Source organism: Salvia miltiorrhiza, chromosome 8 (genome assembly GCF_028751815.1).
Source record: "Salvia miltiorrhiza cultivar Shanhuang (shh) chromosome 8, IMPLAD_Smil_shh, whole genome shotgun sequence".
Classification (NCBI taxonomy): Eukaryota; Viridiplantae; Streptophyta; class Magnoliopsida; order Lamiales; family Lamiaceae; genus Salvia; species Salvia miltiorrhiza.
In genome coordinates, this window is record NC_080394.1 from 20,390,949 (window position 1) to 20,402,959 (window position 12,011).

The following is a 12,011-nucleotide window of genomic DNA, read 5'->3' on the forward strand; positions in this document are numbered from 1 at the left end:
GGGGGTAGACAAGGCAGGGGAAGTAAAAAAAAAAAAATTTGGCTTGGGGGTGGGTGATGGGGGGGGTGGGTGGGGTCGGGGGTCTGGGGGGATAGACAAGGCAGGGGAAGTAAAAAAAAAAAAAAATTGGCTTGGGGGTGGGTGGGTGGGGGGTGGGGTCTGGGGGGTAGACAAGGCAGGGGAAGTAAAATTTTTTTTTTTTTTTGCTTCGGGGGGGGGGGGGGGGTGGGGTCGGGGGTCTGGGGGGTAGACAAGGCAGGGGAAGTAAAAATAAAAAATAAAAAAAATTGGCTTGGGGGTGGGTGGGTGGGGTCGAGGGTCTGGGGGGTAGACAAGCAGGGGAAGTAAAAAAAATTTTTTTTTTTTGGCTTGGGGGGGTGGGTGGGTGGGGGGGTGGGTGGGGTCGGGGGTCTGGGGGGTAGACAAGGCATGGGTTAATCCCTAAATCTGGATCCGGATCAAAGGAAGTTGTTGGATTTATTGGGTTAAATGGTAGATTAGGTAGAGCACATAAAAGATGGCCAAATATTGATATTTTAAATTTTGTGGACAAAATTTAAGTTTCAATCACCAATAGGGCCATCCGGCCCTATTGTTTCTTCAAAATATTAGGGATGACAAAGGGTCGGATCTGGACCGAATTTTGCTTAGTCCAGATTCAGATCCGAATTTTCTGACTTAGGCCCAGATCCGGTCCATATTCATTGAATCCAAAAAAATGAGATTTAGGTCCAGATCCATAAGATTCACAGGGTCTCGGGTCCAGACCCGGATCCATACTTTTTGTCTTTTAAAATAAATTTATAAATCTTAAATTAATCCCAAATAAAATTATAATTATTGTCTAGATTTTCAACAATTATTCAAAATAAATGAATTAACCATATTCTATAAAAATATTATCAAAGTTTAATAACAATAAGAATATAATAATCAAGTACTAAATAACAGTGGAACAATGTGTCCTCTATTCTACATAGAAAAAAGAAAATTAATGTTATCAATACAAATAATAATAATAATAATAATAATAATAATAATAATAATAATAATAATAATAATAATAATAATAATAATAATAATAATAATGAAAACTAAAATTTAAATTAAAATAAAAGTAAAATATTATCTTTAATTGCATTATATATTATTTATGAAAAGAGATATATAGATTAGTCATAGATATTAGATTAGAGTTAGATAAAAGTAAATAGCATTATATATATTTTTATATATAAATGGATCCATGGACCGGATCTGGGTCTAAGATTTTTTGCTCTAGATCCAGATCCGAAAATTATAGGAATAGCCCAGATCCGGTTCAGATCCATTGGGTCCATTTTTTCTAAGGTCCAGATCCTAAATAAAAGATCTGGATCTGCGAATCTGGACCGGGTCCAGGATCCATTGCCATCCCTACAAAATATCTATCGAAATGACTTGCACTGTACAAGGTTTATCGTCATAGATTAAACTAATTCAAGTCGTATTTACAATTAGGAAGATTAAATAGAATTATTATTCATATTACACAGAAAAACTAATAAATTTTTAGACACTCTGATTTTGATCTTACAACACTCTTCCAATTATTTCAAACATAACAAACGACACTATAACATAAACACAAAAGAAAAGAAATAAAATAACTGGCAATCAAGCAAATAACGCAAACAACCAACCTAATTAACTGAGATGAAGAACCCAAATAGGTCTACCAATCTAAACTAATCAACATTCTAATAAATTTCTCTCTCAAAAAAAAAAGAAAAAAAAAAGAACAAACATAATTCTGGAATGACATGCTTTTTTCTTCCACATTTTGAATACATACATTCTCTTAGTCCAAGGTATCTTAATTTTGTATCATAAGCCTAGAACTCGAGCACACTCTATACTCATAATTCTTATTGTAACAGTGTACTCGTTAGTTGGAAACTTACCTTCTATATCTCTCACAGCTCCAATTTAATATCGGTGTTAGAGTAGAGAAGAACGTTCAGATATTAATCTGCAAGTTCGTATGATAGCTAGGTATTGTTGGTTGCAATCCGTGTAAATTGCAACCACTACAAGAAAATTGAGTATACATGACACTGCATACATGACGCTTTTCAGTAAAAAACGTCATGTATGAGCGCCATTTTTGAATACATGACGTTTTTTAAAAAAAACGTCATGTATGCAATGTCGTGTATTCTATACATGACGCTGTGCTGACACTTTTAAAAAAACGTCATGTATGAGCGTCGTTTATTCATAGTATAGATGACATTCATTACAAAGCGTCATGTATGTGCGTTAATTTAAATGCAATACATGACAGTTAATTAAATTGTCATGTATGTTGTTGAACAAACTGTCATTAATTTTATTTTTCTTGACATTTTATATAAAATGTCAAGAATATTTAAAACAAACGTCATGTATGTGTGTTAAATTAATTGCTATACATGACACTTATGCATATCGTCATGTATGTTAATATAAAATCCGTCATTAATTATATTATTTTTTACACAAGTTTTAAAACGTCAAGAAATTAGTAAAACCGTCAAGAAAACTGATCATACATGACGGTTGTTAACCGTCATCTATACTAGGGGTTATTCTTGACACCACTATACTTGACAGTTCTGAAAGGGCATAGATGACGGTTTTTAGCCGTCATCTATGAGCGTTTTTCTTGTAGTGAACGGGTCACTTCCGTAGTACAAAGTGAAGTACTGACTAGCTGGGACCCGACTAATATGTTGACTTGCAGTTTCATAACTAGAAGTCCCAACAGATAACAGATTCTCATGCATGCACAGACGTTGATTTACGAGTTTGCTCGGAACTACATTAAACTAATTGTGTTCTTACTTTCTGCACTTACATTCAATATTGCTTTTATTATTTATATTATTTGCATACTGATGAGCTCATTCATCACAATCAACATCAACATATAAAATTGATTTAAGCTTTCTGATCATAAACTGAATACTGAGTAAGTTAAAAAGTTAACTTAGAAAGATTTTGTAAAAGTAAGTAACCACACCACCTTATTCTACACAAGTCAGTTATCAGTACAACTGATCAGCTTTTTAGCAGTCAGTAGGATTGCTAATTGTACTCACAGTTTGAATAGGCTTAACTGGATATCAGTCAGTTTAACATTAATGGTTAAACTGGTTAAACTGATCTGCATCAAATCAGCTGACTTATCATCAGCTGACCATGTTCTGAACACAACATTATGAAAAACAAATGAAAGTTTGTAATTGGTTTATCCCTCCTCATACATCAATATGCACTCGCTTGGGACCAACATTCTTATTTACCTTGCTCAAGACTTTCTTCTTCTCATCTTACGATATTAGAGGACATGGCATTAGGTATAACTTGAAGTTTGATGCGTAACATGACCTCTTACTTTACGATTTATGCCTGCAACTTATAAAGGTTGAAAGAACTCGTAATTGACCTTGATATAAATAATCAGATCAATGTATTCACTCGACAAGGATTCCGAGACTAATTGCATATATTAGCTACGTGGGAAATGTTAGTGTGCCAATAATGGTTCTGCTTATCTAACAATCCAACCATACATGATCTTTGACAAAAACTCCTATTATCTCTTTCATGTGCAAAACACACAAAAGATAATACGGTCGGAGTGTTGCATCTATATTTCCAAAGATTTCTTGAAGCTTAAATCAGATATTTGCGGCACTATCCATCTCATAAGAATTGTGCAATTCTTTAATCATGGTGTACCTGAGAATATCTCGGATAAATCCGTTATCGTCTACCCATATATGATATTTTTGCATGTTTCTCTTGAGTTGAGTCAACTGTCAATGGTGTTGGTGGCAACACAAAGTATAAAACATACATAAATTCTTCATTTTTCAAGTGAGGCTCCGTAACATTTCTCCAAGCATTATAATTATGAGCATTCAATTTATTTCCCTTGAGAATACACACGCTAGTTGGTTCATGAAAACACATATTGCGAAATAATAAAATATACATTCATCACATAAGAGCATTCACATCACTCATTTTTTAGTGTCGAACCGAGCCGGCACTGATGGAGGACCTCCCGCTGGCGAACCGAGGCGGCACGTGCTCGGTGCCTTCGTTGAATTTTAATGAAATATTGAATTTTAAATAAAGAGTAATAATGGGATTAAATGGAAATGGATATTATAGCGCATCTTATAGAGCCAATGCACTGGAGATGGGAAGCGCTAAGGTAGAAACCACCAATTAACGCATCTCTTTAGCGTCTCCCACTGTGGATGCTCTAACATGTAGGAACAATACTCCTTCCGTCCCCCAAATAACTTCCTAGGAGGGAGGGGTACGGGTTTTAAGACAAATTTTTTAAGTGTATTGAAAGTGGTGAAAATATATTGTAATTAGTACTGAAAATGTGTTATAATTGTATTGAGAGTGGTGAAAAGTTAAAAAGTATGAATAAATGTGTTATATTAGTGATACCTCATTTTTTTTCAAACAAAATTTTAGTAGAAATTTTGAATTTAGTTTATTAAGTAGTCATGCCATGACAAAATATATATATATATATATATATATATATATATATATATATGGAATGGTTCCAATCGGATCTCTCATATATGGTGAGATCTTAGATTGATTTGTAGGTGTTGATTTAATATATCATATGATTGATATTTATTAACGGTGAGATCTTAGATTGATTTGTCGGTGTTGATTCAATGTATTCTATGGCTGATATTTATTAACTTGGAGGTGGGAAATTTTTACCTGAGTTCAAATCTTAAAGAGAGCAAAAATTTTATTTATTTTTTGAATATCATGAAGCTAATATTCATTATTTCCCTTCTTATGAAAAATAGCGACTTAAAATTTTCAAATTTCCAACAAGAGATTTTCTGAGTTTTAACCAAAATTAAATTTTTCTGATTTATATGATTTGCGTATAATTAAAAAATTGTCCCAAAAATCATTTATTCCGTTGCTTAAAGAGTTTGGCCCATATTTGCATGAATAAATAATAAAGGGTGATTCCATTCACAGCCCAAATTTTACTCTTTGGCTCCGTTCTCTTTGAAGAAAAATGGTGGAAAACAAATAATTTCTCTCATTTTTCATCTTTTTCATGTGTTCTCTTTGTTAGCAAATTTTTTTCGGGCAGGAGGAAAAATTTTCCCGAGCAACCCTTTTTCCCATATTTTCATCTCAAATCATGATAATATTATCATGACATGTAGATGTGATAAATTTTTTCCATGATATATATTTTTTTGATCTTTCAATTTTGCCCTTAACACTAGGAATGTCAGTGGGTGGGCCTTATTCGGATCGAAACCATTAATTTTTTTTTCTTTAATTTCTCTCGCCACCCCACCCCCTACCCCAAACGCCCCCACACCCACCCCACCCCACCCCCTACCCCACGCCCCCACCCTCCACCCACCCTACCCCCAAAAAAAATATTTTTTTTTTCAATTTTTTTCGCCACCCCACCCCACACCCCCACCCCCACCCACCCTACCCCCCAAAAAAATATTTTTTTTTCAATTTTTTTCGCCACCCCACCCCACACCCCCACCCCCACCCACCCCACCCTCACCCCTATTTTTTTTTTGCTCGCACCCCCACCCCCCACCCCACGCCCCCACCCCCACCCACCCCACCCTCACCCCTATTTTTTTTTTGCTCGCCACCCCCACCCCCTACCCCACGGCCACCCCCACCCCACCCAATTCTTTTTTAAATTTTGTAAAATAAAATTGAGGGGGGAAGGGGAGGGGTGGGTAGGGGTGGGATGGGGTGACGAGAAAAAAAAAATAGGGGGTGGATGGAGGGCGGGGGCGTTGGGTTGGGGTGGGGGTGGGGGTGGCGAGAAAAAAAAATATTGGGTGAGGTAGGGGGAGAGGGTGGGTGAGGGGTGGCGGTGGGTCAGCGGCAAAATTGAAAGTATGACATAAAATAATTAAGTAAATAATAAGGGTAATATAGTCATTTAACAACTTATCCATCATTTTCCAATAAAGAGAACATGTGTATAGGATAAAAAAAAATCCATCAAAGAGAACATGAGATAACAAGAGTGGAAATGATAAAAGTTTCCCACCTTTTCATTTCCATCATTTTCTCATGATAATTTTACAACCAAAGAGAACGCACCCTTTATAGGCATTTATTTAATATAATATTTTAATTATTAATATATGTACTATTTTACCCCTGAAACACCCCAATTTTTTTAAAGGACCTAAAACCCTCAATTTAATTACACCGATGAAGCCCTATAGCCCCCAATTTAGTTACACGGATGACACCGAAAAAAAAGAGAAACTAGTGCGCATCTTTTGCGGTGGCAGGGAGCCTGTGCTCCGGTGCTAGCAGGTAATCCGGCGCCGCCACCGTGACTGGCAGGGCGGAGGCATCAAGTGTGGTGATGGGGCTAAGTCCTGGAGCCGACGTAGAAACGAACTGGCCTTCAACTGTTGCCCAGATGGAAACCTTCAAGATCCCTATTTGAGAATTAATTGAATTAGGAATTGAATGCCTGCTGTGAACTTCCAAGATCTTTGTTTGACCTTCTGAAGAAGGGATCTTGTTGGTTTTTTGTTTTTCTGGTTTCAGCATTCATGTCGGGGTTTAAAAATGTGATTTCGTTTATTAATTGCGATTTATTTTGCGTTGATTTAACCTAGACTGCGGTCGAATGCGAATGTCGATTCTCTGCAGTCCTTTCCACTAACATCAATTGCTAATTTCAATAGATTCCACGAACTCAATTAAAGCAAACAAGCCGACAATTTGAATTATTTATTGTGCATTTGGCGTGGACTGCTTTCAGTTGATTTCTTATATTTTCAAAAATGTTTTTTATGCTTCCTAATTAAAGGTTTGAAGCAATGAAGAATTTGTGATTGAAGGCTTAGAAGAATTTACATTTAAATCTCACGTATTCTCACTTAAATTTTCAAGGCTACAGATAAAATTATATAGTATGTAAATTAAATCTGAATCGGGGCTATAGGGATAAAATAGTACATATATTAATAATTTTAATGTTTTATTAAATAAATGGCTATAAGGAGTAAAATCGGGGCTATGAATAGAATCACCCAATAATAAATAGTTGATGAAACCATTAATCATATTGGGCCAAAAAACTTCTATGAGCCCATTTGTTTTTTTAAATTACTGTTCACATGCTTGCTTCATCACTATAAGAAGGTAATCTCTTCTCTCTTCATTCATCAACCAATTTTGATTCGCAACCTCTCAGCAAGCTTTAACTGCTTGATTTGTTTTATTTACAGCTGATCGATATTATTTTCGAGCAAAACAAGAATAACAAACAAAACTTTTGCAGCTTCAAAGGGTTACTTTCAACCCAAATTGAAACTACAACTTCTTCCACAACATTTATACCAACTCAAAGTCCATATTGCATACTAAGATACTCTTCAAGTGCAGAACTTATTAGTAAGCACAATAACAGTGTATCAAATTTTATTACAGACGTGGACCTTTACACTTTGAACTGTACACAGTACACATATGAAGGTAATGAAATAGAATAAGGAAAATAACGAAACCTTAAAATCTCGATAAAACTTAAATCATGTTTGTGCTTCTATCTTGTTGTTAAGTGTTGGGATGGCGTGAGTTCAATCGAGCGCATGAGAAGGGGTGGCAGAGCAAGGGCTGCGAATAGGGGCAGGAATCGGGTCGGGTTCGGGTACCCTACCCGAAAAAATCGGGTACCCAAACCCAAAAAAATCGGGTACCCAAACCCAAAAATTGGTGAAAAATAGTACCCGATCCCGAACCCGATTACTAAATCGGGTACCCTAATACCCGACTCGGGTATTCGGGTACCCTAAATTACCCGAGCTGATTTGAATTGGAATTCAGTTGCTAGATTAATCGGGTATTCAAGCTAATAGATTTCCCGAATTACCCGAAAATGCTTGTCCAATATAGATGCCCAAAAATCAAAATGCTTGTCCAGAAATACCGGTGGTCGGAGGCGGCGCGGCGCTGTTGCTGTGGGAGAAGAGGCAGAGGACGAAAAGAACATGCCGGAGGCGGCGGCGGCACGACAACCTCTCGACGGTGTCGCGGTGGAAGGGAGGGCAGCGGAACACTGGGGGTTGATTCTGGTGGTGGCCGTCGATGGGTGCAGAGGGGCGAATTGAACAGGACTCCTGCTGTCGGAGCTAGGAGGCAGCGCCGGCGACTGGAGACTGCTGTTGCTGCTGCGCGGAGGCGACTCGAGACTGCTGGTGCGCGGCTGCGCAGTGGTCAGTGGTCAGGTGGGGGAGACCGGCGACGGGGTCGCCGCTCAGGTACGGAGGCGTGCGTGGCCGCGTGGAGGCTGGAGCAGTGCGGCTGCGGCGGGAGGGAGTGAATGAGCGACGGCGAGAGTGAGAGAATGAGAGTGACGAGTGAGTAGGGCTGAAAAGCCTGAAATGAACCAGTGAACTAGGGCCCCTAAAAAATTAAAATTAAAATTAAAATTTCAAATTCTCCCTTATTTTTAATCGGGTATTCGGGTATACCCGATCGGGTATCGGGTATACCCGATACCCGATTTTTTAGTGCCTAAAATACCCGATACCGAATTTTTCGGGTATAGGGTACCCGATACCCGATTTTTTCGGGTCGGGTAATCGGGTACCCTATACCCGAACCCTATCTTTTCAGCCCTAGCTGCGAACGTTGGGCTGCTGCTGTCCTATCGAAGGGGGAGTAGGCGGCGGCGATTATCGTCGTTAGCCGTGGAAAAGAGGGCTTTGAGATCGATGGGGAAGTAGTTTCTGATTTGGGGATTTGTTGGTTAGAGTAGAGGGTCAGAATAGAGAGCAGGTAAGGGGCGAGAGACGAGACACCGGTGGAGGCGGTGGCTGAGGGGCCCGGGCCGACCCTTAGGGCAGGCGAGCCTGAGCGACAGGGCCCCAAAAATTTGAGGGCCCAAAATTTTTAATATATGTCATTAATTATAGGCCTTATATATACTAAAAAATATTTGCTTTATAGGTTTTGGACCCAACAAAATTTATTACTCCCTCTGTCCATGAAATAAATTCCCATTTGCCTTTAAATTTTTGTCCACCAAATAAACTCATATTCTGCGTTTTGGACAATTATATCCTCTCTTATTTCTTACATTTATTATTATTTATCACTCATGGGCCCATCCCACAACAACTTTATCATCTTTATATACACATTTATTATGTTTTACTACTCATGGGCCCACCCCACAACACCTTTTATCATTTTTATATCTATATCTACTACCATTTACTACTCATGGGCTCACCCTACAATACATTTAACACTTTAATCAACTACCTTTATATTTCACTCAAAATACCTTTATCAATTTTCTTAGTTTCCATGTCGATCATCAAATAGGAGTTTATTTCGCGGACGGATGGAGTATTAAATAGCATTAAATCATTAACTATACAAGCAGATAAGATATCGTCTCCTTCAATGTATTTCTTGAAAAAAAAAAACACTTCATCTTCTCCAAACCGTTGGCTAGTTTCCCAAAAAACAAGAATAGAGAAGATAATCTCTTCAATTTACTTTTCTTACCATTAAATCATGAGTACAGTTATATAAATATAAGGAATCATAATTATTCTCTTATATCAATTTCTTTCTTGATTATCGTCCTAATTGTCCGTGCAAAAAAAAGTTCACATTGCAATTCGCAAATTCTGAAGGTATGAAATCATTTTGAACTCCCCAAAAAAATTCACTGAAACTTAAAATTATTGACGTATTTGAGATCGTCAATGATCTAAGAGAGATTGAATGATTTGATAATATTATGTATCAAAAATAAAAATTTAGATAGTATGGATTTGAACGACATTGTAGAGAATTTTATAAATAAAAATATTAGACAAAGTCATTTTATAAGTAATAATATACTAGGGTTCATTTTTATAATTTCTTCCAGGGTTTCATTTTTATTAAGATTGGCCTTGAGGGCAGAGAAAGAAGGATGAGTTGGCGGCGTGGCCGTGAATATGTGTGTCTGTGTTAGTGTGAGTGAGATTATGTGTGACTGTGTGTGTCTGCGTGAGTTTAAAAGAGAGAGAGATGTTTGGGCTCAAACCTTGGGTTTAAATCAAAGCGTTGGGCCTGGAGTATTAATTTGTGGTTTGGGCCTACGTCATTATAAAGGTATTGAGTTTTGCATTAAATTTTTTAGTTGAATAATTTATAGATTTAATAGCATAACAAATTTAATTATGTTGATTAATTATACGATGAGAATTATTTGTTAATTAAGTGACTTGTGATTATTGAGATTATAGTCAAGTTAGACTGATTAGAAATTATTACTTTAGATAGTATTGATTACTTGATTTATGAATCAATCAATGCAGTCGCATCCTAATTTTATTATGTATTTATGTGGATATATTTACATCCGTCCCTATTAACTCGATCAATATTTATTTTTGGGTCGTCCCAATTAAGTTGATCATTTTTTTATATGCAATTAATAGAAGCAGGAAACATCTAATCACTTATTCACTTTATTACCAAGCACTCTCAAAACACTAATTTTTTAAATCTTGTGCCGAAAAAAAATTGATCAACTTAGTTGGGATGGAGGGAATAATTAAAAGTGTAAAATATTTACTTAGAATAATACAATGAAATTATATACGTCTTCGAAAGAAAAATATTTATGTATTGAAATAATTGATATAGTTGAGTTAAAAAACTTCAGTTGGCACATGAGCTCTTCTTGGTTGAGTCTTTTTCTTCTTTGGAACCTCTTTCTTGTAGTTGTTAGGTCCTGTGTAGATTGGAGGTCTCCTTTGATCAGTAGTGTATCTCCCTTGAGATACTGGAGTGGGTCTTGACTGATGGCATCTTGACTGATAGTGTGGAGCATTGAATTGATTTTCTCTGAACTGAGATTGATGAGGTCCAATCATATGATGTCGTGGTCGATATTGAGCTCGACTGGACTTGTCATTGTCTTGTCTCCATGGTTGTTGCTCTTTTCTGAACTGAACTGGTTTTAGTTTCTGGTTGCTCTTGTTATTCCCTCTGGACTGATGAGAAAGATTCTGATTCTTTGCTCCACTATGTTGATGTTATTTCAATCCGGAAGTTCATTCCCCATACTTTGACTGAAATCGGCTTTCCAGTTTCTTTAGCAGGATGAATTGATTGGGTGCTTAATTTGCTCGTCTGTAGTTTTGTAGAGGAGGAACATTCTTGTTCAGCATCAGGTTTCTCTTCTGGATTTCTTTCTTGTCATAATCCCTGGGGTTCTTCTAGCGTGTCGTCATCGGATGCTTCAGTTACATCCTGGATCATGATTTCTTTTTTCTTATCAGCAGTGGCCATCGGTGGAGATTCTTTCATGCAATTCTTGATGCTTGCTCCAACTTGTAGTTGAGCTTCTTGATTTTATGTGAGGCCTTCTCACATTCCACTGTTGATTTCTTGAGCTCAGTCTTGGTCTCGTTCAGTTGAGATTGGAGCTTGCTCTGTTCTGACTGAAGAGCGTTGACTCTTGTCTTCAGTTGATTGTTCTCCTTGATCAGTTCATCTAGACCAGTATCATACGGATAGTAGACCTTGATTGTCTCCTTCTTTAACTGATCTTCACTGATCTTTTCCAGTTTCTGATTTTGTCGCAGGAGATTCTCGAACCTTGATCTCAGCAGTTGATGATCAGTCATGAGCTGATCATACTCATCAACTTCATCGGTTGAGGTGCCTCTAGATTCTGAGTTCTCTCCTGTAAACAACAAGGAGTTGTCAGTATTAAGAGTTCTAGAGTGAGAGTTTACCTCAGGCACATTCATTCATTTGTCGTAGATGTTGCAGGAGTTATCAGCCACGCTTTCGACATCTTTAGCCATGAGGGCCTGGCTCTCATCATCTGAGCTGGTGGAGTTGCTGGTTGATGATACAGTTGCTGATCCAGAATCTTCAGCGTCTCCAGCCACCATTGCTTTCTT